This window comes from Amia ocellicauda, chromosome 8, assembly GCF_036373705.1.
Source record: "Amia ocellicauda isolate fAmiCal2 chromosome 8, fAmiCal2.hap1, whole genome shotgun sequence".
Lineage (NCBI taxonomy): Eukaryota > Metazoa > Chordata > Actinopteri > Amiiformes > Amiidae > Amia > Amia ocellicauda.
In genome coordinates, this window is record NC_089857.1 from 7,341,278 (window position 1) to 7,367,500 (window position 26,223).

The following is a 26,223-nucleotide window of genomic DNA, read 5'->3' on the forward strand; positions in this document are numbered from 1 at the left end:
ATGAGGCTCCTTGTGAGCACTGAACTTTGTCCGGTGGAGTTCCTTTTTGTGTTGCTGTAATTGTGTCATTTCTTGATGAGAAAGATTAGGCAACATTTAGTCACTTCTAGCCATGATGCTCAATTTATTTACGAATGTACCCTAGTTACTAGGGACCGTTTACGTTGGAGAACAAGATCTATTGTATGCCTGTGTATTTGGGGAAGTCAAATCTGAAATAATGATGAAATTGCGTGTATCCAAAGTTAAAACTCGTGATTTGTCGCCCTCTGGTGTGTAAAAGATGCAAAAGCTTACAGCACCTGGTATTCCTAGGCGGTCTCCCATCCAAGTACTGACCAGGCCTGAGCCTGCTTAGCTTCCGAGATCGGACGAGATCGGACGTATTCAGGCTAGTATGGCCGTAAGCCAGGGAGGCTGTCCCTGACGCTCTACTTAAAGGGAAGGCAATATCCGTTTCTGCCGCTCATACTTGCAGTTGAACTGTCTCTCTACTCTAAAGTCCGGGACACACCAGCGCGCCGCAGACAGTCCCTGCTAACACGAAACGTTGTGGCAACGTTGTGCCTTAGCTGGGGTGCCACACCAGACCGGAACTATATTTTACAAAACTAACACATTTTCTTGATAAAACAGCTGTAATTGAGTGCCTGACACGCCAGTCAAGCGCAATCTTGAGAAGGTGTGCATTTCAGAAAGGATTTCAATTGACATGCAGTATGAAACTGAAAGGAGGTTGCATCACTATGATGCATAACATTGCATGTATTGTATTTTCAAGTGTGTGCATTCATCCTGTTGTCATTTTGTTTTGAAAGCACAATAATCATTCAACAGGTTGCTGAGACAAATGTAAACCAGTAAAACATATGAAGAGAAACAAACCTTGAATATAAGTTCAGTTGTTTAAACATTTGACAAACTATGGTGAGGGGGTAAGAAAACACACAAATCCAGCAGCTCCTGTATTTCAATACACCAGAACCCAATATTATTGGCGAGTCGGGTAGTCCATCATCACAGTTCGAGGGCAGGCATCATTTCAGTAATTTCATCCCGTTGCATTCACATCCGTGCCTTGAATGAGATTGAATGTGATCTTTGCTCTCAAGTATGTTCCCAAGTTTTACACTTTCGTGCTTTGCATGAATGGGAATGGAACCGTGTGTGTTGAATGAGGCTCCTTGTGAGCACTGAACTTTGTCCGGTGGAGTTCTTTTTGTGTTGCTGTAATTGTGTCATTTCTCGATGAGAAAGATTAGGCAACATTTAGTCACTTCTAGCCATGATGCTCAATTTATTTACGAATGTACCCTAGTTACTAGGGACCGTTTACGTTGGAGAACAAGATCTATTGTATGCCTGTGTATTTGGGGAAGTAAAATCTGAAATAATGATGAAATTGTGTGTATCCAAAGTTAAAACTCGTGATTTGTCGCCCTCTGGTGTGTAAAAGGTGCAGAAGCTTACAGCACCTGGTATTCCCAGGCGGTCTCCCATCCAAGTACTGACCAGACCCGAGCCTGCTTGGCTTCTGAGATCGGACGACATCGGGCGTATTCAGGCTAGTATGGCCGTAAGCCAGGGAGGCTGTCCCTGACGCTCTAGTTAAAGGGAAGGCAATATCCGTTTCTGCCGTTCATACTTACAGTTGAACTGTCTCTCTACTCTAAAGCCCGGGACACACCAGCGCGCCGCAGACAGTCCCTGCTAACACGCCACGTTGTGGCAACGTTGTGGCAACGTTGTGCGTTAGCTGGGGTGCCACACCAGACCGGAACTATATATTACAAAACGAACACATTGTCTTGATAAAACAGCTGTAATTGAGTCCCTGACACGCCAGTCAAGCGCAATCTTGAGAAGGTGTGCATTTCAGTAAGGATTTCAATTGACATGCAGTATGAAACTGAAAGGAGGTTGCATCACTATGATGCATAACATTGCATGTATTGTATTTTCAAGTGTGTGCATTCATCCTGTTGTCATTTTGTTTTGAAAGCAGAAGAATCATTCAACAGGTTGCTGAGACAAATGTAAACCAGTAAAACATATGAAGAGAAACAAACCTTGAATATAAGTTCAGTTGTTTAAACATTTGACAAACTATGGTGAGGGGGTAAGAAAACACACAAATCCAGCAGCTCCTGTATTTCAATACACCAGAACCCAATATTATTGGCGAGTCGGGTAGTCCATCATCACAGTTCGAGGGCAGGCATCATTTCAGTAATTTCATCCCGTTGCATTCACATCCGTGCCTTGAATGAGATTGAATGTGATCTTTGCTCTCAAGTATGTTCCCAAGTTTTACACTTTCGTGCTTTGCATGAATGGGAATGGAACCGTGTGTGTTGAATGAGGCTCCTTGTGAGCACTGAACTTTGTGCGGTGGAGTTCCTTTTTGTGTTGCTGTAATTGTGTCATTTCTCGATGAGAAAGATTAGGCAACATTTAGTCACTTCTAGCCATGATGCTCAATTTATTTACGAATGTACCCTAGTTACTAGGGACCGTTTACGTTGGAGAACAAGATCTATTGTATGCCTGTGTATTTGGGGAAGTAAAATCTGAAATAATGATGAAATTGTGTGTATCCAAAGTTAAAACTCGTGATTTGTCGCCCTCTGGTGTGTAAAAGGTGCAAAAGCTTACAGCACCTGGTATTCCCAGGTGGTCTCCCATCCAAGTACTGACCAGGCCCGAGCCTGCTTGGCTTCCGAGATCGGACGAGATCGGGCGTATTCAGGCTAGTATGGCCGTAAGCCAGGGAGGCTGTCCCTGACGCTCTAGTTAAAGGGAAGGCAATATCCGTTTCTGCCGTTCATACTTACAGTTTAACTGTCTCTCTACTCTAAAGCCCGGGACACACCAGCGCGCCGCAGGCAGTCCCTGCTAACACGCCACGTTGTGGCAACGTTGTGGCAACGTTGTGCGTTAGCTGGGGTGCCACACCAGACCGGAACTATATTTTACAAAACGAACACATTGTCTTGATAAAACAGCTGTAATTGAGTGCCTGACACGCCAGTCAAGCGCAATCTTGAGAAGGTGTGCATTTCAGTAAGGATTTCAATTGACATGCAGTATGAAACTGAAAGGAGGTTGCATCACTATGATGCATAACATTGCATGTAGTGTATTTTCAAGTGTGTGCATTCATCCTGTTGTCATTTTGTTTTGAAAGCAGAAGAATCATTCAACAGGTTGCTGAGACAAATGTAAACCAGTAAAACATATGAAGAGAAACAAACCTTGAATGTAAGTTCAGTTGTTTAAACATTTGACAAACTATGGTGAGGGGGTAAGAAAACACACAAATCCAGCAGCTCCTGTATTTCAATACACCAGAACCCAATATTATTGGCGAGTCGGGTAGTCCATCATCACAGTTCGAGGGCAGGCATCATTTCAGTAATTTCATCCCGTTGCATTCACATCCGTGCCTTGAATGAGATTGAATGTGATCTTTGCTCTCAAGTATGTTCCCAAGTTTTACACTTTCGTGCTTTGCATGAATGGGAATGGAACCGTGTGTGTTGAATGAGGCTCCTTGTGAGCACTGAACTTTGTCCGGTGGAGTTCCTTTTTGTGTTGCTGTAATTGTGTCATTTCTCGATGAGAAAGATTAGGCAACATTTAGTCACTTCTAGCCATGATGCTCAATTTATTTATGAATGTACACTAGTTACTAGGGACCGTTTACGTTGGAGAACAAGATCTATTGTATGCCTGTGTATTTGGGGAAGTAAAATCTGAAATAATGATGAAATTGCGTGTATCCAAAGTTAAAACTTGTGATTTGTCGCCCTCTGGTGTGTAAAAGATGCAAAAGCTTACAGCACCTGGTATTCCCAGGCGGTCTCCCATCCAAGTACTGACCAGGCCCGAGCCTGCTTAGCTTCCGAGATCGGACGATATCGGACGAGATCGGGCGTATTCAGGCTAGTATGGCCGTAAGCCAGGGAGGCTGTCCCTGACGCTCTACTTAAAGGGAAGGCAATATCCGTTTCTGCCGTTCATACTTACAGTTGAACTGTCTCTCTACTCTAAAGCCCGGGACACACCAGCGCGCCGCAGACAGTCCCTGCTAACACGCCACATTGTGGCAACGTTGTGGCAACGTTGTGCGTTAGCTGGGGTGCCACACCAGACCGGAACTATATATTACAAAACGAACACATTGTCTTGATAAAACAGCTGTAATTGAGTGCCTGACACGCCAGTCAAGCGCAATCTTGAGAAGGTGTGCATTTCAGTAAGGATTTCAATTGACATGCAGTATGAAACTGAAAGGAGGTTGCATCACTATGATGCATAACATTGCATGTATTGTATTTTCAAGTGTGTGCATTCATCCTGTTGTCATTTTGTTTTGAAAGCAGAAGAATCATTCAACAGGTTGCTGAGACAAATGTAAACCAGTAAAACATATGAAGAGAAACAAACCTTGAATATAAGTTCAGTTGTTTAAACATTTGACAAACTATGGTGAGGGGGTAAGAAAACACACAAATCCAGCAGCTCCTGTATTTCAATACACCAGAACCCAATATTATTGGCGAGTCGGGTAGTCCATCATCACAGTTCGAGGGCAGGCATCATTTCAGTAATTTCATCCCGTTGCATTCACATCCGTGCCTTCAATGAGATTGAATGTGATCTTTGCTCTCAAGTATGTTCCCAAGTTTTACACTTTCGTGCTTTGCATGAATGGGAATGGAACCGTGTGTGTTGAATGAGGCTCCTTGTGAGCACTGAACTTTGTCCGGTGAAGTTCCTTTTTGTGTTGCTGTAATTGTGTCATTTCTCGATGAGAAAGATTAGGCAACATTTAGTCACTTCTAGCCATGATGCTCAATTTATTTACGAATGTACCCTAGTTACTAGGGACCGTTTACGTTGGAGAACAAGATCTATTGTATGCCTGTGTATTTGGGGAAGTAAAATCTGAAATAATGATGAAATTGTGTGTATCCAAAGTTAAAACTCGTGATTTGTCGCCCTCTGGTGTGTATAAGGTGCAAAAGCTTACAGCACCTGCTATTCCCAGGTGGTCTCCCATCCAAGTACTGACCAGGCCTGAGCCTGCTTGGCTTCCGAGATCGGACGAGATCGGGCGTATTCAGGCTAGTATGGCCGTAAGCCAGGGAGGCTGTCCCTGACGCTCTACTTAAAGGGAAGGCAATATCCGTTTCTGCCGTTCATACTTACAGTTGAACTGTCTCTCTACTCTAAAGCCCGGGACACACCAGCGCGCTGCAGACAGTCCCTGCTAACACGCCACGTTGTGGCAACGTTGTGGCAACGTTGTGCGTTAGCTGGGGTGCCACACCAGACCGGAACTATATTTTACAAAACGAACACATTGTCTTGATAAAACAGCTGTAATTGAGTGCCTGACTTGCCAGTCAAGCGCAATCTTGAGATGGTGTGCATTTCAGTAAGGATTTCAATTGACATGCAGTATGAAACTGAAAGGAGGTTGCATCACTATGATGCATAACATTGCATGTATTGTATTTTCAAGTGTGTGCATTCATCCTGTTGTCATTTTGTTTTGAAAGCACAAGAATCATTCAACAGGATGCTGAGACAAATGTAAACCAGTAAAACATATGAAGAGAAACAAACCTTGAATATAAGTTCAGTTGTTTAAACATTTGACAATCTATGGTGAGGGGTAAGAAAACACACAAATCCAGCAGCTCCTGTATTTCAATACACCGGAACCCAATATTATTGGCGAGTCGTGTAGTCCATCATCACAGTTCGAGGGCAGGCATCATTTCAGTAATTTCATCCCGTTGCATTCACATCCGTGCCTTGAATGAGATTGAATGTTATCTTTACTCTCAAGTACGTTCCCAAGTTTTACACTTTCGTGGTTTGCATGAATGGGAATGGAACCGTGTGTGTTGAATGATGCTCCTTGTGAGCACTGAACTTTGTGCGGTGGAGTTCCTTTTTTGTTGCTGTAATTGTGTCATTTCTTGATGTGAAAGATTAGGCAACATTTAGTCACTTCTAGCCATGATGCTCAATTTATTGACGAATGTACCCTAGTTACTAGGGACCGTTTACGTTGGAGAACAAGATCTATTGTAAGCCTGTGTATTTGGGGAAGTAAAATCTGAAATAATGATGAAATTGTGTGTATCCAAAGTTAAAACTCGTGATTTGTCGCCCTCTGGTTTATTAAAAGGTGCAAGAGCTTACAGCACATGGTATTCCCAGGCGGTCTCCCATCCAAGTACTGACCAGGCCCGAGCCTGCTTGGCTTCCGAGATCGGACGAGATCGGGCGTATTCAGGCTAGTATGGCCGTAAGCCAGGGAGGCTGTCCCTGACGCTCTACTTAAAGGGAAGGCAATATCCGTTTCTGCCGTTCATACTTACAGTTGAACTGTCTCTCTACTCTAAAGCCCGGGACACACCAGCGCGCCGCAGACAGTCCCTGCTAACACGCCACGTTGTGGCTACATTGTGGCAACGTTGTGCGTTAGCTGGGGTGCCACACCAGACCGGAACTATATATTACAAAACGAACACATTGTCTTGATAAAACAGCTGTAATTGAGTGCCTGACACGCCAGTCAAGCGCAATCTTGAGAAGGTGTGCATTTCAGTAAGGATTTCAATTGACATGCAGTATGAAACTGAAAGGAGGTTGCATCACTATGATGCATAACATTGCATGTATTGTATTTTCAAGTGTGTGCATTCATCCTGTTGTCATTTTGTTTTGAAAGCAGAAGAATCATTCAACAGGTTGCTGAGACAAATGTAAACCAGTAAAACATATGAAGAGAAACAAACCTTGAATATAAGTTCAGTTGTTTAAACATTTGACAAACTATGGTGAGGGGGTAAGAAAACACACAAATCCAGCAGCTCCTGTATTTCAATACACCAGAACCCAATATTATTGGCGAGTCGGGTAGTCCATCATCACAGTTCGAGGGCAGGCATCATTTCAGTAATTTCATCCCGTTGCATTCACATCCGTGCCTTGAATGAGATTGAATGTGATCTTTGCTCTCAAGTATGTTCCCAAGTTTTACACTTTCGTGCTTTGCATGAATGGGAATGGAACCGTGTGTGTTGAATGAGGCTCCTTGTGAGCACTGAACTTTGTCCGGTGGAGTTCCTTTTTGTGTTGCTGTAATTGTGTCATTTCTCGATGAGAAAGATTAGGCAACATTTAGTCACTTCTAGCCATGATGCTCAATTTATTTACGAATGTACCCTAGTTACTAGGGACCGTTTACGTTGGAGAACAAGATCTATTGTATGCCTGTGTATTTGGGGAAGTAAAATCTGAAATAATGATGAAATTGTGTGTATCCAAAGTTAAAACTCGTGATTTGTCGCCCTCTGGTGTGTAAAAGGTGCAAAAGCTTACAGCACCTGGTATTCCCAGGTGGTCTCCCATCCAAGTACTGACCAGGCCCGAGCCTGCTTGGCTTCCGAGATCGGACGAGATCGGGCGTATTCAGGCTAGTATGGCCGTAAGCCAGGGAGGCTGTCCCTGACGCTCTAGTTAAAGGGAAGGCAATATCCGTTTCTGCCGTTCATACTTACAGTTTAACTGTCTCTCTACTCTAAAGCCCGGGACACACCAGCGCGCCGCAGGCAGTCCCTGCTAACACGCCACGTTGTGGCAACGTTGTGGCAACGTTGTGCGTTAGCTGGGGTGCCACACCAGACCGGAACTATATTTTACAAAACGAACACATTGTCTTGATAAAACAGCTGTAATTGAGTGCCTGACACGCCAGTCAAGCGCAATCTTGAGAAGGTGTGCATTTCAGTAAGGATTTCAATTGACATGCAGTATGAAACTGAAAGGAGGTTGCATCACTATGATGCATAACATTGCATGTAGTGTATTTTCAAGTGTGTGCATTCATCCTGTTGTCATTTTGTTTTGAAAGCAGAAGAATCATTCAACAGGTTGCTGAGACAAATGTAAACCAGTAAAACATATGAAGAGAAACAAACCTTGAATGTAAGTTCAGTTGTTTAAACATTTGACAAACTATGGTGAGGGGGTAAGAAAACACACAAATCCAGCAGCTCCTGTATTTCAATACACCAGAACCCAATATTATTGGCGAGTCGGGTAGTCCATCATCACAGTTCGAGGGCAGGCATCATTTCAGTAATTTCATCCCGTTGCATTCACATCCGTGCCTTGAATGAGATTGAATGTGATCTTTGCTCTCAAGTATGTTCCCAAGTTTTACACTTTCGTGCTTTGCATGAATGGGAATGGAACCGTGTGTGTTGAATGAGGCTCCTTGTGAGCACTGAACTTTGTCCGGTGGAGTTCCTTTTTGTGTTGCTGTAATTGTGTCATTTCTCGATGAGAAAGATTAGGCAACATTTAGTCACTTCTAGCCATGATGCTCAATTTATTTACGAATGTACCCTAGTTACTAGGGACCGTTTACGTTGGAGAACAAGATCTATTGTATGCCTGTGTATTTGGGGAAGTAAAATCTGAAATAATGATGAAATTGCGTGTATCCAAAGTTAAAACTTGTGATTTGTCGCCCTCTGGTGTGTAAAAGATGCAAAAGCTTACAGCACCTGGTATTCCCAGGCGGTCTCCCATCCAAGTACTGACCAGGCCCGAGCCTGCTTAGCTTCCGAGATCGGACGATATCGGACGAGATCGGGCGTATTCAGGCTAGTATGGCCGTAAGCCAGGGAGGCTGTCCCTGACGCTCTACTTAAAGGGAAGGCAATATCCGTTTCTGCCGTTCATACTTACAGTTGAACTGTCTCTCTACTCTAAAGCCCGGGACACACCAGCGCGCCGCAGACAGTCCCTACTAACACGCCACATTGTGGCAACGTTGTGGCAACGTTGTGCGTTAGCTGGGGTGCCACACCAGACCGGAACTATATATTACAAAACGAACACATTGTCTTGATAAAACAGCTGTAATTGAGTGCCTGACACGCCAGTCAAGCGCAATCTTGAGAAGGTGTGCATTTCAGTAAGGATTTCAATTGACATGCAGTATGAAACTGAAAGGAGGTTGCATCACTATGATGCATAACATTGCATGTATTGTATTTTCAAGTGTGTGCATTCATCCTGTTGTCATTTTGTTTTGAAAGCAGAAGAATCATTCAACAGGTTGCTGAGACAAATGTAAACCAGTAAAACATATGAAGAGAAACAAACCTTGAATATAAGTTCAGTTGTTTAAACATTTGACAATCTATGGTGAGGGGGTAAGAAAACACACAAATCCAGCAGCTCCTGTATTTCAATACACCAGAACCCAATATTATTGGCGAGTCGGGTAGTCCATCATCACAGTTCGAGGGCAGGCATCATTTCAGTAATTTCATCCCGTTGCATTCACATCCGTGCCTTCAATGAGATTGAATGTGATCTTTGCTCTCAAGTATGTTCCCAAGTTTTACACTTTCGTGCTTTGCATGAATGGGAATGGAACCGTGTGTGTTGAATGAGGCTCCTTGTGAGCACTGAACTTTGTCCGGTGAAGTTCCTTTTTGTGTTGCTGTAATTGTGTCATTTCTCGATGAGAAAGATTAGGCAACATTTAGTCACTTCTAGCCATGATGCTCAATTTATTTACGAATGTACCCTAGTTACTAGGGACCGTTTACGTTGGAGAACAAGATCTATTGTATGCCTGTGTATTTGGGGAAGTAAAATCTGAAATAATGATGAAATTGTGTGTATCCAAAGTTAAAACTCGTGATTTGTCGCCCTCTGGTGTGTATAAGGTGCAAAAGCTTACAGCACCTGCTATTCCCAGGTGGTCTCCCATCCAAGTACTGACCAGGCCTGAGCCTGCTTGGCTTCCGAGATCGGACGAGATCAGGCGTATTCAGGCTAGTATGGCCGTAAGCCAGGGAGGCTGTCCCTGACGCTCTACTTAAAGGGAAGGCAATATCCGTTTCTGCCGTTCATACTTACAGTTGAACTGTCTCTCTACTCTAAAGCCCGGGACACACCAGCGCGCTGCAGACAGTCCCTGCTAACACGCCACGTTGTGGCAACGTTGTGGCAACGTTGTGCGTTAGCTGGGGTGCCACACCAGACCGGAACTATATTTTACAAAACGAACACATTGTCTTGATAAAACAGCTGTAATTGAGTGCCTGACTTGCCAGTCAAGCGCAATCTTGAGATGGTGTGCATTTCAGTAAGGATTTCAATTGACATGCAGTATGAAACTGAAAGGAGGTTGCATCACTATGATGCATAACATTGCATGTATTGTATTTTCAAGTGTGTGCATTCATCCTGTTGTCATTTTGTTTTGAAAGCACAAGAATCATTCAACAGGATGCTGAGACAAATGTAAACCAGTAAAACATATGAAGAGAAACAAACCTTGAATATAAGTTCAGTTGTTTAAACATTTGACAATCTATGGTGAGGGGTAAGAAAACACACAAATCCAGCAGCTCCTGTATTTCAATACACCGGAACCCAATATTATTGGCGAGTCGTGTAGTCCATCATCACAGTTCGAGGGCAGGCATCATTTCAGTAATTTCATCCCGTTGCATTCACATCAGTGCCTTGAATGAGATTGAATGTTATCTTTACTCTCAAGTACGTTCCCAAGTTTTACACTTTCGTGGTTTGCATGAATGGGAATGGAACCGTGTGTGTTGAATGATGCTCCTTGTGAGCACTGAACTTTGTGCGGTGGAGTTCCTTTTTTGTTGCTGTAATTGTGTCATTTCTTGATGTGAAAGATTAGGCAACATTTAGTCACTTCTAGCCATGATGCTCAATTTATTGACGAATGTACCCTAGTTACTAGGGACCGTTTACGTTGGAGAACAAGATCTATTGTATGCCTGTGTATTTGGGGAAGTAAAATCTGAAATAATGATGAAATTGTGTGTATCCAAAGTTAAAACTCGTGATTTGTCGCCCTCTGGTTTATTAAAAGGTGCAAGAGCTTACAGCACATGGTATTCCCAGGCGGTCTCCCATCCAAGTACTGACCAGGCCCGAGCCTGCTTGGCTTCCGAGATCGGACGAGATCGGGCGTATTCAGGCTAGTATGGCCGTAAGCCAGGGAGGCTGTCCCTGACGCTCTACTTAAAGGGAAGGCAATATCCGTTTCTGCCGTTCATACTTACAGTTGAACTGTCTCTCTACTCTAAAGCCCGGGACACACCAGCGCGCCGCAGACAGTCCCTGCTAACACGCCACGTTGTGGCTACATTGTGGCAACGTTGTGCGTTAGCTGGGGTGCCACACCAGACCGGAACTATATATTACAAAACGAACACATTGTCTTGATAAAACATCTGTAATTGAGTGCCTGACACGCCAGTCAAGCGCAATCTTGAGAAGGTGTGCATTTCAGTAAGGATTTCAATTGACATGCAGTATGAAACTGAAAGGAGGTTGCATCACTATGATGCATAACATTGCATGTATTGTATTTTCAAGTGTGTGCATTCATCCTGTTGTCATTTTGTTTTGAAAGCAGAAGAATCATTCAACAGGTTGCTGAGACAAATGTAAACCAGTAAAACATATGAAGAGAAACAAACCTTGAATATAAGTTCAGTTGTTTAAACATTTGACAAACTATGGTGAGGGGGTAAGAAAACACACAAATCCAGCAGCTCCTGTATTTCAATACACCAGAACCCAATATTATTGGCGAGTCGGGTAGTCCATCATCACAGTTCGAGGGCAGGCATCATTTCAGTAATTTCATCCCGTTGCATTCACATCCGTGCCTTGAATGAGATTGAATGTGATCTTTGCTCTCAAGTATGTTCCCAAGTTTTACACTTTCGTGCTTTGCATGAATGGGAATGGAACCGTGTGTGTTGAATGAGGCTCCTTGTGAGCACTGAACTTTGTCCGGTGGAGTTCCTTTTTGTGTTGCTGTAATTGTGTCATTTCTCGATGAGAAAGATTAGGCAACATTTAGTCACTTCTAGCCATGATGCTCAATTTATTTACGAATGTACCCTAGTTACTAGGGACCGTTTACGTTGGAGAACAAGATCTATTGTATGCCTGTGTATTTGGGGAAGTAAAATCTGAAATAATGATGAAATTGCGTGTATCCAAAGTTAAAACTCGTGATTTGTCGCCCTCTGGTGTGTAAAAGATGCAAAAGCTTACAGCACCTGGTATTCCCAGGCGGTCTCCCATCCAAGTACTGACCAGGCCCGAGCCTGCTTGGCTTCCGAGATCGGACGAGATCGGGCGTATTCAGGCTAGTATGGCCGTAAGCCAGGGAGGCTGTCCCTGACGCTCTACTTAAAGGGAAGGCAATATCCGTTTCTGCCGTTCATACTTACAGTTGAACTGTCTCTCTACTCTAAAGCCCGGGACACACCAGCGCGCCGCAGACAGTCCCTGCTAACACACTACGTTGTGGCAACATTGTGGCAACGTTGTGCGTTAGCTGGGTTGCCACACCAGACCGGAACTATATTTTACAAAACGAACACATTGTCTTGATAAAACAGCTGTAATTGAGTGCCTGACACGCCAGTCAAGCGCAATCTTGAGAAGGTGTGCATTTCAGTAAGGATTTCAATTGACATGCAGTATGAAACTGAAAGGAGGTTGCATCACTATGATGCATAACATTGCATGTATTGTATTTTCAAGTGTGTGCATTCATCCTGTTGTCATTTTGTTTTGAAAGCACAAGAATCATTCAACAGGATGCTGAGACAAATGTAAACCAGTAAAACATATGAAGAGAAACAAACCTTGAATATAACTTCAGTTGTTTAAACATTTGATAAACTATGGTGAGGGGTAAGAAAACACACAAATCCAGCAGCTCCTGTATTTCAATACACCAGAACCCAATATTATTGGCGAGTCGGGTAGTCCATCATCACAATTCGAGGGCAGGCATCATTTCAGTAATTTCATCCCGTTGCATTCACATGCGTGCCTTGAATGAGATTGAATGTTATCTTTACTCTCAAGTACGTTCCCAAGTTTTACACTTTCGTGGTTTGCATGAATGGGAATGGAACCGTGTGTGTTGAATGATGCTCCTTGTGAGCACTGAACTTTGTGCGGTGGAGTTCCTTTTTGTGTTGCTGTAATTGTGTCATTTCTTGATGAGAAAGATTAGGCAACATTTAGTCACTTCTAGCCATGATGCTCAATTTATTTACGAATGTACCCTAGTTACTAGGGACCGTTTACGTTGGAGAACAAGATCTATTGTATGCCTGTGTATTTGGGGAAGTAAAATCTGAAATAATGATGAAATTGCGTGTATCCAAAGTTAAAACTCGTGATTTGTCGCCCTCTGGTGTGTAAAAGATGCAAAAGCTTACAGCACCTGGTATTCCCAGGGCGTCTCCCATCCAAGTACTGACCAGGCCCGAGCCTGCTTGGCTTCCGAGATCGGACGAGATCGGGCGTATTCAGGCTAGTATGGCCGTAAGCCAGGAAGGCTGTCCCTGACGCTCTACTTAAAGGGAAGGCAATATCCGTTTCTGCCGTTCATACTTACAGTTGAACTGTCTCTCTACTCTAAAGCCCGGGACACACCAGCGCGCCGCAGACAGTCCCTGCTAACACGCCACGTTGTGGCAACATTGTGGCAACGTTGTGCGTTAGCTGGGGTGCCACACCAGACCGGAACTATGTATTACAAAACGAACACATTGTCTTGATAAAACAGCTGTAATTGAGTGCCTGACACGCCAGTCAAGCGCAATCTTGAGAAGGTGTGCATTTCAGTAAGGATTTCAATTGACATGCAGTATGAAACTGAAAGGAGGTTGCATCACTATGATGCATAACATTGCATGTATTGTATTTTCAAGTGTGTGCATTCATCCTGTTGTCATTTTGTTTTGAAAGCAGAAGAATCATTCAACAGGTTGCTGAGACAAATGTAAACCAGTAAAACATATGAAGAGAAACAAACCTTGAATATAAGTTCAGTTGTTTAAACATTTGACAAACTATGGTGAGGGGGTAAGAAAACACACAAATCCAGCAGCTCCTGTATATCAATACACCAGAACCCAATATTATTGGCGAGTCGGGTAGTCCATCATCACAGTTCGAGGGCAGGCATCATTTCAGTAATTTCATCCCGTTGCATTCACATCCGTGCCTTGAATGAGATTGAATGTGATCTTTGCTCTCAAGTATGTTCCCAAGTTTTACACTTTCGTGCTTTGCATGAATGGGAATGGAACCGTGTGTGTTGAATGAGGCTCCTTGTGAGCACTGAACTTTGTCCGGTGGAGTTCCTTTTTGTGTTGCTGTAATTGTGTCATTTCTCGATGAGAAAGATTAGGCAACATTTAGTCACTTCTAGCCATGATGCTCAATTTATTTACGAATGTACCCTAGTTACTAGGGACCGTTTACGTTGGAGAACAAGATCTATTGTATGCCTGTGTATTTGGGGAAGTCAAATCTGAAATAATGATGAAATTGTGTGTATCCAAAGTTAAAACTCGTGATTTGTCGCCCTCTGGTGTGTAAAAGATGCAAAAGCTTACAGCACCTGGTATCCCCAGGCGGTCTCCCATCCAAGTACTGACCAGGCCCGAGCCTGCTTGGCTTCCGAGATCGGACGAGATCGGGCATATTCAGGCTAGTATGGCCGTAAGCCAGGAAGGCTGTCCCTGACGCTCTATTTAAAGGGAAGGCAAATTTCCGTTTCTGCCATTCATACTTACAGTTGAACTGTCTCTCTACTCTAAAGCCCGGGACACACCAGCGCGCCACAGACAGTCCCTGCTAACACGCCACATTGTGGCAACGTTGTGGCAACGTTGTGGCAACGTTGTGCGTTAGCTGAGGTGCCACACCAGACCGGAACTATATTTTACAAAACTAACACATTTTCTTGATAAAACAGCTGTAATTGAGTGCCTGACACGCCAGTCAAGCGCAATATTGAGAAGGTGTGCATTTCAGAAAGGATTTCAATTGACATGCAGTATGAAACTGAAAGGAGGTTGCATCACTATGATGCATAACATTGCATGTATTGTATTTTCAAGTGTGTGCATTCATCCTGTTGTCATTTTGTTTTGAAAGCACAATAATCATTCAACAGGTTGCTGAGACAAATGTAAACCAGTAAAACATATGAAGAGAAACAAACCTTGAATATAAGTTCAGTTGTTTAAACATTTGACAAACTATGGTGAGGGGGTAAGAAAACACACAAATCCAGCAGCTCCTGTATTTCAATACACCAGAACCCAATATTATTGGCGAGTCGGGTAGTCCATCATCACAGTTCGAGGGCAGGCATCATTTCAGTAATTTCATCCCGTTGCATTCACATCCGTGCCTTGAATGAGATTGAATGTGATCTTTGCTCTCAAGTATGTTCCCAAGTTTTACACTTTCGTGCTTTGCATGAATGGGAATGGAACCGTGTGTGTTGAATGAGGCTCCTTGTGAGCACTGAACTTTGTCCGGTGGAGTTCTTTTTGTGTTGCTGTAATTGTTTCATTTCTCGATGAGAAAGATTAGGCAACATTTAGTCACTTCTAGCCATGATGCTCAATTTATTTACGAATGTACCCTAGTTACTAGGGACCGTTTACGTTGGAGAACAAGATCTATTGTATGCCTGTGTATTTGGGGAAGTAAAATCTGAAATAATGATGAAATTGTGTGTATCCAAAGTTAAAACTCGTGATTTGTCGCCCTCTGGTGTGTAAAAGGTGCAGAAGCTTACAGCACCTGGTATTCCCAGGCGGTCTCCCATCCAAGTACTGACCAGACCCGAGCCTGCTTGGCTTCCGAGATCGGACGACATCGGGCGTATTCAGGCTAGTATGGCCGTAAGCCAGAGAGGCTGTCCCTGACGCTCTAGTTAAAGGGAAGGCAATATCCGTTTCTGCCGTTCATACTTACAGTTGAACTGTCTCTCTACTCTAAAGCCCGGGACACACCAGCGCGCCGCAGACAGTCCCTGCTAACACGCCACGTTGTGGCAACGTTGTGGCAACGTTGTGCGTTAGCTGGGGTGCCACACCAGACCGGAACTATATATTACAAAACGAACACATTGTCTTGATAAAACAGCTGTAATTGAGTCCCTGACACGCCAGTCAAGCGCAATCTTGAGAAGGTGTGCATTTCAGTAAGGATTTCAATTGACATGCAGTATGAAACTGAAAGGAGGTTGCATCACTATGATGCATAACATTGCATGTATTGTATTTTCAAGTGTGTGCATTCATCCTGTTGTCATTTTGTTTTGAAAGCAGAAGAATCATTCAACAGGTTGCTGAGACAAATGTAAACCAGTAAAACATATGAAGAGAAACAAACCTTGAATATAAGTTCAGTTGTTTAAACATTTGACAAACTATGGTGAGGGGGTAAGAAAACACACAAATCCAGCAGCTCCTGTATTTCAATACACCGGAACCCAATATTATTGGCGAGTCGGGTAGTCCATCATCACAGTTTGAGGGCAGGCATCATTTCAGTAATTTCATCCCGTTGCATTCACATCCGTGCCTTGAATGAGATTGAATGTGATCTTTGCTCTCAAGTATGTTCCCAAGTTTTACACTTTTGTGCTTTGCATGAATGGGAATGGAACCGTGTGTGTTGAATGAGGCTCCTTGTGAGCACTGAACTTTGTCCGGTGGAGTTCCTTTTTGTGTTGCTGTAATTGTGTCATTTCTCGATGAGAAAGATTAGGCAACATTTAGTCACTTCTAGCCATGATGCTCAATTTATTTATGAATGTACCCTAGTTACTAGGGACCGTTTACGTTGGAGAACAAGATCTATTGTATGCCTGTGTATTTGGGGAAGTCAAATCTGAAATAATGATGAAATTGTGTGTATCCAAAGTTAAAACTCGTGATTTGTCGCCCTCTGGTGTGTAAAAGGTGCAAAAGCTTACAGCACCTGGTATTTCCAGGCGGTCTCCCATCCAAGTACTGACCAGGCCCGAGCCTGCTTGGCTTCCGAGATCGGACGAGATCGGGCGTATTCAGGCTAGTATGGCCGTAAGCCAGGGAGGCTGTCCCTGACGCTCTACTTAAAGGGAAGGCAATATCCGTTTCTGCTGTTCATACTTACAGTTGAACTGTCTCTCTACTCTAAAGCCCGGGACACACCAGCGCGCCGCAGACAGTCCCTGCTAACACGCCACGTTGTGGCAACATTGTGGCAACGTTGTGCGTTAGCTGGGTTGCCACACCAGACCGGAACTATATTTTACAAAACGAACACATTGTCTTGATAAAACAGCTGTAATTGAGTGCCTGACACGCCAGTCAAGCGCAATCTTGAGAAGGTGTGCATTTCAGTAAGGATTTCAATTGACATGCAGTATGAAACTGAAAGGAGGTTGCATCACTATGATGCATAACATTGCATGTATTGTATTTTCAAGTGTGTGCATTCATCCTGTTGTCATTTTGTTTTGAAAGCAGAAGAATCATTCAACAGGTTGCTGAGACAAATGTAAACCAGTAAAACATATGAAGAGAAACAAACCTTGAATATAAGTTCAGTTGTTTAAACATTTGACAAACTATGGTGAGGGGTTAAGAAAACACACAAATCCAGCAGCTCCTGTATTTCAATACACCAGAACCCAATATTATTGGCGAGTCGGGTAGTCCATCATCACAGTTCGAGGGCAGGCATCATTTCAGTAATTTCATCCCGTTGCATTCACATCCGTGCCTTGAATGAGATTGAATGTGATCTTTGCTCTCAAGTATGTTCCCAAGTTTTACACTTTCGTGCTTTGCAGGAATGGGAATGGAACCGTGTGTGTTGAATGAGGCTCCTTGTGAGCACTGAACTTTGTCCGGTGGAGTTCCTTTTTGTGTTGCTGTAATTGTGTCATTTCTCGATGAGAAAGATTAGGCAACATTTAGTCACTTCTAGCCATGATGCTCAATTTATTTATGAATGTACCCTAGTTACTAGGGACCGTTTACGTTGGAGAACAAGATCTATTGTATGCCTGTGTATTTGGGGAAGTCAAATCTGAAATAATGATGAAATTGCGTGTATCCAAAGTTAAAACTCGTGATTTGTCGCCCTCTGGTGTGTAAAAGATGCAAAAGCTTACAGCACCTGGTATTCCCTGGCGGTCTCCCATCCAAGTACTGACCAGGCCCGAGCCTGCTTAGCTTCCGAGATCGGACGAGATCGGGCGTATTCAGGCTAGTATGGCCGTAAGCCAGTGAGGCTGTCCCTGACGCTCTACTTAAAGGGAAGGCAATATCCGTTTCTGCCGTTCATACTTACAGTTGAACTGTCTCTCTACTCTAAAGCCCGGGACACACCAGCGCGCCGCAGACAGTCCCTGCTAACACGCCACGTTGTGGCAACGTTGTGCGTTAGCTGGGGTGCCACACCAGACCGGAACTATATTTTACAAAACGAACACATTGTCTTGATAAAACAGCTGTAATTGAGTGCCTGACACGCCAGTCAAGCGCAATCTTGAGAAGGTGTGCATTTCAGTAAGGATTTCAATTGACATGCAGTATGAAACTGAAAGGAGGTTGCATCACTATGATGCATAACATTGCATGTATTGTATTTTCAAGTGTGTGCATTCATCCTGTTGTCATTTTGTTTTGAAAGCAGAAGAATCATTCAACAGGTTGCTGAGACAAATGTAAACCAGTAAAACATATGAAGAGAAACAAACCTTGAATATATGTTCAGTTGTTTAAACATTTGACAAACTATGGTGAGGCGGTAAGAAAACACACAAATCCAGCAGTTCCTGTATTTCAATACACCAGAACCCAATATTATTGGCGAGTCGGGCAGTCCATCATCACAGTTCGAGGGCAGGCATCATTTCAGTAATTTCATCCCGTTGCATTCACATCCGTGCCTTGAATGAGATTGAATGTGATCTTTGCTCTCAAGTATTTTCCCAAGTTTTACACTTTCGTGCTTTGCATGAATGGGAATGGAACCGTGTGTGTTGAATGAGGCTCCTTGTGAGCACTGAACTTTGTCCGGTGGAGTTCCTTTTTGTGTTGCTGTAATTGTGTCATTTCTTGATGAGAAAGATTAGGCAACATTTAGTCACTTCTAGCCATGATGCTCAATTTATTTACGAATGTACACTAGTTTCTAGGGACCGTTTACGTTGGAGAACAAGATCTATTCTATGCCTGTGTATTTGGGGAAGTCAAATCTGAAATAATGATGAAATTGCGTGTATGCAAAGTTAAAACTCGTGATTTGTCGCCCTCTGGTGTGTAAAAGATGCAAAAGCTTACAGCACCTGGTATTCCCAGGCAGTCTCCCATCCAAGTACTGACCAGGCCCGAGCCTGCTTAGCTTCCGAGATCGGACGAGATCGGGCGTATTCAGGCTAGTATGGCCGTAAGCCAGGGAGGCTGTCCCTGACGCTCTACTTAAAGGGAAGGCAATATCCGTTTCTTCCGCTCATACTTGCAATTGAACTGTCTCTCTACTCTAAAGTCCGGGACACACCAGCGCGCCGCAGACAGTCCCTGCTAACATGAAACGTTGTGGCAACGTTGTGCGTTAGCTGGGGTGCCACACCAGACCGGAACTATATATTACAAAACGAACACATTGTCTTGATAAAACAGCTGTAATTGAGTGCCTGACACGCCAGTCAAGTGCAATCTTGAGAAGGTGTGCATTTCAGTAAGGATTTCAATTGACATGCAGTATGAAACTGAAAGGAGGTTGCATCACTATGATGCATAACATTGCATGTATTGTATTTTCAAGTGTGTGCATTCATCCTGTTGTCATTTTGTTTTGAAAGCAGAAGAATCATTCAACAGGTTGCTGAGACAAATGTAAACCAGTTAAACATATGAAGAGAAACAAACCTTGAATATAAGTTCAGTTGTTTAAACATTTGACAAACTATGGTGAGGGGGTAAGAAAACACACAAATCCAGCAGCTCCTGTATTTCAATACACCAGAACCCAATATTATTGGCGAGTCGGGTAGTCCATCATCACAGTTCGAGGGCAGGCATCATTTCAGTAATTTCATCCCGTTGCATTCACATCCGTGCCTTGAATGAGATTGAATGTGATCTTTGCTCTCAAGTATGTTCCCAAGTTTTACACTTTCGTGCTTTGCATGAATGGGAATGGAACCGTGTGTGTTGAATGAAGCTCCTTGTGAGCACTGAACTTTGTCCGGTGGAGTTCCTTTTTGTGTTGCTGTAATTGTGTCATTTCTCGATGAGAAAGATTAGGCAACATTTAGTCACTTCTAGCCATGATGCTCAATTTATTTACGAATGTACCCTAGTTACTAGGGACCGTTTACGTTGGAGAACAAGATCTATTGTATGCCTGTGTATTTGGGGAAGTCAAATCTGAAATAATGATGAAATTGCGTGTATCCAAAGTTAAAACTCGTGATTTGTCGCCCTCTGGTGTGTAAAAGATGCAAAAGCTTACAGCACCTGGTATTCCCAGGCGGTCTCCCATCCAAGTACTGACCAGGCCCGAGCCTGCTTAGCTTCCGAGATCGGACGAGATCGGGCGTATTCAGGCTAGTATGGCCGTAAGCCAGGGAGGCTGTCCCTGACGCTCTACTTAAAGGGAAGGCAATATCCGTTTCTGCCGTTCATACTTAGAGTTGAACTGTCTCTCTACTCTAAAGCCCGGGACACACCAGCGCGCCGCAGACAGTCCCTGCTAACACGCCACGTTGTGGCAACATTGTGGCAACGTTGTGCGTTAGCTGGGGTGCCACACCAGACCGGAAATATATATTACAAAACGAACACATTCTCTTGATAAAACAGCTGTAATTGAGTGCCTGACACGCCAGTCAAGCGCAATCTTGAGAAGGTGTGCATTTCAGTAAGGATTTCAATTGACATGCAGTATGAAACTGAAAGGAGGTTGCATCACTATGATGCATAACATTGCATGTATTGTATTTTCAAGTGTGTGCATTCATCCTGTTGTCATTTTGTTTTGAAAGCAGAAGAATCATTCAACAGGTTGCTGAGACAAATGTAAACCAGTAAAACATATGAAGAGAAACAAACCTTGAATATAAGTTCAGTTGTTTAAACATTTGACAAACTATGGTGAGGGGGTAAGAAAACACACAAATCCAGCAGCTCCTGTATTTCAATACACCAGAACCCAATATTATTGGCGAGTCGGGTAGTCCATCATCACAGTTCGAGGGCAGGCATCATTTCAGTAATTTCATCCCGTTGCATTCACATCCGTGCCTTGAATGAGATTGAATGTGATCTTTGCTCTCAAGTATGTTCCCAAGTGTTACACTTTCGTGCTTTGCATGAATGGGAATGGAACCGTGTGTGTTGAATGAGGCTCCTTGTGAGCACTGAACTTTGTCCGGTGGAGTTCCTTTTTGTGTTGCTGTAATTGTGTCATTTCTCGATGAGAAAGATTAGGCAACATTTAGTCACTTCTAGCCATGATGCTCAATTTATTTACGAATGTACCCTAGTTACTAGGGACCGTTTACGTTGGAGAACAAGATCTATTGTATGCCTGTGTATTTGGGGAAGTCAAATCTGAAATAATGATGAAATTGCGTGTATCCAAAGTTAAAACTCGTGATTTGTCGCCCTCTGGTGTGTAAAAGATGCAAAAGCTTACAGCACCTGGTATTCCCAGGCGGTCTCCCATCCAAGTACTGACCAGGCCCGAGCCTGCTTAGCTTCCGAGATCGGACGAGATCGGGCGTATTCAGGCTAGTATGGCCGTAAGCCATGGAGGCTGTCCCTGACGCTCTACTTAAAGGGAAGGCAATATCCATTTCCGCCGTTCATACTTACAGTTGAACTGTCTCTCTACTCTAAAGCCCGGGACACACCAGCGCGCCGCAGACAGTCCCTGCTAACACGCCACGTTGTGGCAACATTGTGGCAACGTTGTGCGTTAGCTGGGGTGCCACACCAGACCGGAACTATATATTACAAAACGAACACATTGTCTTGATAAAACAGCTGCAATTGAGTGCCTGACACGCCAGTCAAGCGCAATCTTGAGAAGGTGTGCATTTCAGTAAGGATTTCAATTGACATGCAGTATGAAACTGAAAGGAGGTTGCATCACTATGATGCATAACATTGCATGTATTGTATTTTCAAGTGTGTGCATTCATCCTGTTGTCATTTTGTTTTGAAAGCAGAAGAATCATTCAACAGGTTGCTGAGACAAATGTAAACCAGTAAAACATATGAAGAGAAACAAACCTTGAATATAAGTTCAGTTGTTTAAACATTTGACAAACTATGGTGAGGGGGTAAGAAAACACACAAATCCAGCAGCTCCTGTATTTCAATACACCAGAACCCAATATTATTGGCGAGTCGGGTAGTCCATCATCACAGTTCGAGGGCAGGCATCATTTCAGTAATTTCATCCCGTTGCATTCACATCCGTGCCTTGAATGAGATTGAATGTGATCTTTGCTCTCAAGTATGTTCCCAAGTTTTACACTTTCGTGCTTTGCATGAATGGGAATGGAACCGTGTGTGTTGAATGAGGCTCCTTGTGAGCACTGAACTTTGTCCGGTGGAGTTCCTTTTTGTGTTGCTGTAATTGTGTCATTTCTCGATGAGAAAGATTAGGCAACATTTAGTCACTTCTTGCCATGATGCTCAATTTATTTACGAATGTACCCTAGTTACTAGGGACCGTTTACGTTGGAGAACAAGATCTATTGTATGCCTGTGTATTTGGGGAAGTCAAATCTGAAATAATGATGAAATTGCGTGTATCCAAAGTTAAAACTCGTGATTTGTCGCCCTCTGGTGTGTAAAAGATGCAAAAGCTTACAGCACCTGGTATTCCCAGGCGGTCTCCCATCCAAGTACTGACCAGGCCCGAGCCTGCTTAGCTTCCGAGATCGGACGAGATCGGGCGTATTCAGGCTAGTATGGCCGTAAGCCAGGGAGGCTGTCCCTGACGCTCTACTTAAAGGGAAGGCAATATCCGTTTCTGCCGTTCATACTTACAGTTGAACTGTCTCTCTACTCTAAAGCCCGGGACACACCAGCGCGCCGCAGACAGTCCCTGCTAATATGCCACGTTGTGGCAACGTTGTGCGTTAGCTGGGGTGCCACACCAGACCGGAACTATATTTTACAAGACGAACACATTTGTCTTGATAAAACAGCTGTAATTGAGTGCCTGACACGCCAGTCAAGCGCAATCTTGAGAAGGTGTGCATTTCAGTAAGGATTTCAATTGACATGCAGTATGAAACTGAAAGGAGGTTGCATCACTATGATGCATAACATTGCATGTATTGTATTTTCAAGTGTGTGCATTCATCCTGTTGTCATTTTGTTTTGAAAGTAGAAGAATCATTTTTGCTGAGGTTTGCTGAGACAAATGTAAACCAGTAAAACATATGAAGAGAAACAAACCTTGAATATAAGTTCAGTTGTTTAAACATTTGACAAACTATGGTGAGGGGGTAAGAAAACACACAAATCCAGCAGCTCCTGTATTTCAATACACCAGAACCCAATATTATTGGCGAGTCGGGTAGTCCATCATCACAGTTCGAGGGCAGGCATCATTTCAGTAATTTCATCCCGTTGCATTCACATCCGTGCCTTGAATGAGATTGAATGTGATCTTTGCTCTCAAGTATGTTCCCAAGTTTTACACTTTCGTGCTTTGCATGAATGGGAATGGAACCGTGTGTGTTGAATGAGGCTCCTTGTGAGCACTGAACTTTGCCCGGTGGAGTTCCTTTTTGTGTTGCTGTAATTGTGTCATTTCTCGATGAGAAAGATTAGGCAACATTTAGTCACTTCTAGCCATGATGCTCAATTTATTTATGAATGTACCCTAGTTACTAGGGACCGTTTACGTTGGAGAACAAGATCTATTGTATGCCTGTGTATTTGGGGAAGTCAAATCTGAAATAATGATGAAATTGCGTGTATCCAAAGTTAAAACTCGTGATTTGTCGCCCTCTGGTGTGTAAAAGATGCAAAAGCTTACAGCACCTGGTATTCCCAGGCGGTCTCCCATCCAAGTACTGACCAGGCCCGAGCCTGCTTAGCTTCCGAGATCGGACGAGATCGGGCGTATTCAGGCTAGTATGGCCGTAAGCCAGGGAGGCTGTCCCTGACGCTCTACTTAAAGGGAAGGCAATATCCGTTTCTGCCGTTCATACTTACAGTTGAACTGTCTCTCTACTCTAAAGCCCGGGACACACCAGCGCGCCGCAGACAGTCCCTGCTAACACGCCACGTTGTGGCAACATTGTGGCAACGTTGTGCGTTAGCTGGGGTGCCACACCAGACCGGAACTATATATTACAAAACGAACACATTCTCTTGATAAAACAGCTGTAATTGAGTGCCTGACACGCCAGTCAAGCGCAATCTTGAGAAGGTGTGCATTTCAGTAAGGATTTCAATTGACATGCAGTATGAAACTGAAAGGAGGTTGCATCACTATGATGCATAACATTGCATGTATTGTATTTTCAAGTGTGTGCATTCATCCTGTTGTCATTTTGTTTTGAAAGCAGAAGAATCATTCAACAGGTTGCTGAGACAAATGTAAACCAGTAAAACATATGAAGAGAAACAAACCTTGAATATAAGTTCAGTTGTTTAAACATTTGACAAACTATGGTGAGGGGGTAAGAAAACACACAAATCCAGCAGCTCCTGTATTTCAATACACCAGAACCCAATATTATTGGCGAGTCGGGTAGTCCATCATCACAGTTCGAGGGCAGGCATCATTTCAGTAATTTCATCCCGTTGCATTCACATCCGTGCCTTGAATGAGATTGAATGTGATCTTTGCTCTCAAGTATGTTCCCAAGTTTTACACTTTCGTGCTTTGCATGAATGGGAATGGAACCGTGTGTGTTGAATGAGGCTCCTTGTGAGCACTGAACTTTGTCCGGTGGAGTTCCTTTTTGTGTTGCTGTAATTGTGTCATTTCTCGATGAGAAAGATTAGGCAACATTTAGTCACTTCTAGCCATGATGCTCAATTTATTTACGAATGTACCCTAGTTACTAGGGACCGTTTACGTTGGAGAACAAGATCTATTGTATGCCTGTGTATTTGGGGAAGTCAAATCTGAAATAATGATGAAATTGCGTGTATCCAAAGTTAAAACTCGTGATTTGTCGCCCTCTGGTGTGTAAAAGATGCAAAAGCTTACAGCACCTGGTATTCCCAGGCGGTCTCCCATCCAAGTACTGACCAGGCCCGAGCCTGCTTGGCTTCCGAGATCGGACGAGATCGGGCGTATTCAGGCTAGTATGGCCGTAAGCCAGGGAGGCTGTCCCTGACGCTCTACTTAAAGGGAAGGCAATATCCGTTTCTGCCGCTCATACTTGCAAATGAACTGTCTCTCTACTCTAAAGTCCGGGACACACCAGCGCGCCGCAGACAGTCCCTGCTAACACGAAACGTTGTGGCAACATTGTGGCAACGTTGTGCGTTAGCTGGGGTGCCACACCAGACCGGAACTATATATTATAAAACGAACACATTGTCTTGATAAAACAGCTGTAATTTAGTGCCTGACACGCCAGTCAAGCGCAATCTTGAGAAGGTGTGCATTTCAGTAAGGATTTCAATTGACATGCAGTATGAAACTGAAAGGAGGTTGCATCACTATGATGCATAACATTGCATGTATTGTATTTTCAAGTGTGTGCATTCATCCTGTTGTCATTTTGTTTTGAAAGCAGAAGAATCATTCAACAGGTTGCTGAGACAAATGTAAACCAGTAAAACATATGAAGAGAAACAAACCTTGAATATAAGTTCAGTTGTTTAAACATTTGACAAACTATGGTGAGGGGGTAAGAAAACACACAAATCCAGCAGCTCCTGTATTTCAATACACCAGAACCCAATATTATTGGCGAGTCGGGTAGTCCATCATCACAGTTCGAGGGCAGGCATCATTTCAGTAATTTCATCCCGTTGCATTCACATCCGTGCCTTGAATGAGATTGAATGTGATCTTTGCTCTCAAGTATGTTCCCAAGTTTTACACTTTCGTGCTTTGCATGAATGGGAATGGAACCGTGTGTGTTGAATGAGGCTCCTTGTGAGCACTGAACTTTGTCCGGTGGAGTTCCTTTTTGTGTTGCTGTAATTGTGTCATTTCTCGATGAGAAAGATTAGGCAACATTTAGTCACTTCTAGCCATGATGCTCAATTTATTTACGAATGTACCCTAGTTACTAGGGACCGTTTACGT

The 26,223-nt window shown here is 43.5% G+C and overlaps 19 non-coding genes and 3 pseudogenes across 19 annotated transcripts; all 22 read right to left on the bottom strand.

The window, feature by feature from the left end:
- Positions 1–290: 290 nt before the first annotated feature.
- Positions 291–409, bottom strand: LOC136756763 (5S ribosomal RNA). The gene has a single exon (XR_010818824.1). It is a non-coding gene; the product is annotated as a 5S ribosomal RNA (ribosomal RNA).
- Positions 410–1,463: 1,054 nt separating this feature from the next.
- Positions 1,464–1,582, bottom strand: LOC136757640 (uncharacterized; annotated as a pseudogene).
- Positions 1,583–2,648: 1,066 nt separating this feature from the next.
- Positions 2,649–2,767, bottom strand: LOC136756058 (5S ribosomal RNA). Its single transcript, XR_010818161.1, has one exon. It is a non-coding gene; the product is annotated as a 5S ribosomal RNA (ribosomal RNA).
- Positions 2,768–3,833: 1,066 nt separating this feature from the next.
- Positions 3,834–3,962, bottom strand: LOC136757352 (uncharacterized; annotated as a pseudogene).
- Positions 3,963–5,028: 1,066 nt separating this feature from the next.
- Positions 5,029–5,147, bottom strand: LOC136756696 (5S ribosomal RNA). Its single transcript, XR_010818762.1, has one exon. It is a non-coding gene; the product is annotated as a 5S ribosomal RNA (ribosomal RNA).
- Positions 5,148–6,212: 1,065 nt separating this feature from the next.
- Positions 6,213–6,331, bottom strand: LOC136757135 (5S ribosomal RNA). The gene has a single exon (XR_010819177.1). It is a non-coding gene; the product is annotated as a 5S ribosomal RNA (ribosomal RNA).
- Positions 6,332–7,397: 1,066 nt separating this feature from the next.
- LOC136756059 (5S ribosomal RNA) lies at positions 7,398–7,516 on the bottom strand. The gene has a single exon (XR_010818162.1). It is a non-coding gene; the product is annotated as a 5S ribosomal RNA (ribosomal RNA).
- Positions 7,517–8,582: 1,066 nt separating this feature from the next.
- Positions 8,583–8,711, bottom strand: LOC136757353 (uncharacterized; annotated as a pseudogene).
- A 1,066-nt stretch (positions 8,712–9,777) lies between these two features.
- Positions 9,778–9,896, bottom strand: LOC136757112 (5S ribosomal RNA). The gene has a single exon (XR_010819155.1). It is a non-coding gene; the product is annotated as a 5S ribosomal RNA (ribosomal RNA).
- Positions 9,897–10,961: 1,065 nt separating this feature from the next.
- LOC136757136 (5S ribosomal RNA) lies at positions 10,962–11,080 on the bottom strand. The gene has a single exon (XR_010819178.1). It is a non-coding gene; the product is annotated as a 5S ribosomal RNA (ribosomal RNA).
- A 1,066-nt stretch (positions 11,081–12,146) lies between these two features.
- LOC136756126 (5S ribosomal RNA) lies at positions 12,147–12,265 on the bottom strand. The gene has a single exon (XR_010818229.1). It is a non-coding gene; the product is annotated as a 5S ribosomal RNA (ribosomal RNA).
- Positions 12,266–13,330: 1,065 nt separating this feature from the next.
- LOC136757197 (5S ribosomal RNA) lies at positions 13,331–13,449 on the bottom strand. Its single transcript, XR_010819237.1, has one exon. It is a non-coding gene; the product is annotated as a 5S ribosomal RNA (ribosomal RNA).
- A 1,066-nt stretch (positions 13,450–14,515) lies between these two features.
- LOC136757272 (5S ribosomal RNA) lies at positions 14,516–14,634 on the bottom strand. The gene has a single exon (XR_010819308.1). It is a non-coding gene; the product is annotated as a 5S ribosomal RNA (ribosomal RNA).
- A 1,077-nt stretch (positions 14,635–15,711) lies between these two features.
- LOC136757479 (5S ribosomal RNA) lies at positions 15,712–15,830 on the bottom strand. Its single transcript, XR_010819498.1, has one exon. It is a non-coding gene; the product is annotated as a 5S ribosomal RNA (ribosomal RNA).
- A 1,066-nt stretch (positions 15,831–16,896) lies between these two features.
- LOC136757047 (5S ribosomal RNA) lies at positions 16,897–17,015 on the bottom strand. The gene has a single exon (XR_010819094.1). It is a non-coding gene; the product is annotated as a 5S ribosomal RNA (ribosomal RNA).
- A 1,066-nt stretch (positions 17,016–18,081) lies between these two features.
- On the bottom strand, positions 18,082–18,200 carry LOC136756112 (5S ribosomal RNA). Its single transcript, XR_010818215.1, has one exon. It is a non-coding gene; the product is annotated as a 5S ribosomal RNA (ribosomal RNA).
- A 1,055-nt stretch (positions 18,201–19,255) lies between these two features.
- On the bottom strand, positions 19,256–19,374 carry LOC136756396 (5S ribosomal RNA). The gene has a single exon (XR_010818483.1). It is a non-coding gene; the product is annotated as a 5S ribosomal RNA (ribosomal RNA).
- A 1,055-nt stretch (positions 19,375–20,429) lies between these two features.
- Positions 20,430–20,548, bottom strand: LOC136756315 (5S ribosomal RNA). The gene has a single exon (XR_010818408.1). It is a non-coding gene; the product is annotated as a 5S ribosomal RNA (ribosomal RNA).
- A 1,066-nt stretch (positions 20,549–21,614) lies between these two features.
- LOC136756329 (5S ribosomal RNA) lies at positions 21,615–21,733 on the bottom strand. The gene has a single exon (XR_010818420.1). It is a non-coding gene; the product is annotated as a 5S ribosomal RNA (ribosomal RNA).
- Positions 21,734–22,799: 1,066 nt separating this feature from the next.
- LOC136756341 (5S ribosomal RNA) lies at positions 22,800–22,918 on the bottom strand. The gene has a single exon (XR_010818431.1). It is a non-coding gene; the product is annotated as a 5S ribosomal RNA (ribosomal RNA).
- Positions 22,919–23,978: 1,060 nt separating this feature from the next.
- On the bottom strand, positions 23,979–24,097 carry LOC136756352 (5S ribosomal RNA). Its single transcript, XR_010818442.1, has one exon. It is a non-coding gene; the product is annotated as a 5S ribosomal RNA (ribosomal RNA).
- A 1,066-nt stretch (positions 24,098–25,163) lies between these two features.
- Positions 25,164–25,282, bottom strand: LOC136756127 (5S ribosomal RNA). The gene has a single exon (XR_010818230.1). It is a non-coding gene; the product is annotated as a 5S ribosomal RNA (ribosomal RNA).
- Positions 25,283–26,223: the final 941 nt, after the last annotated feature.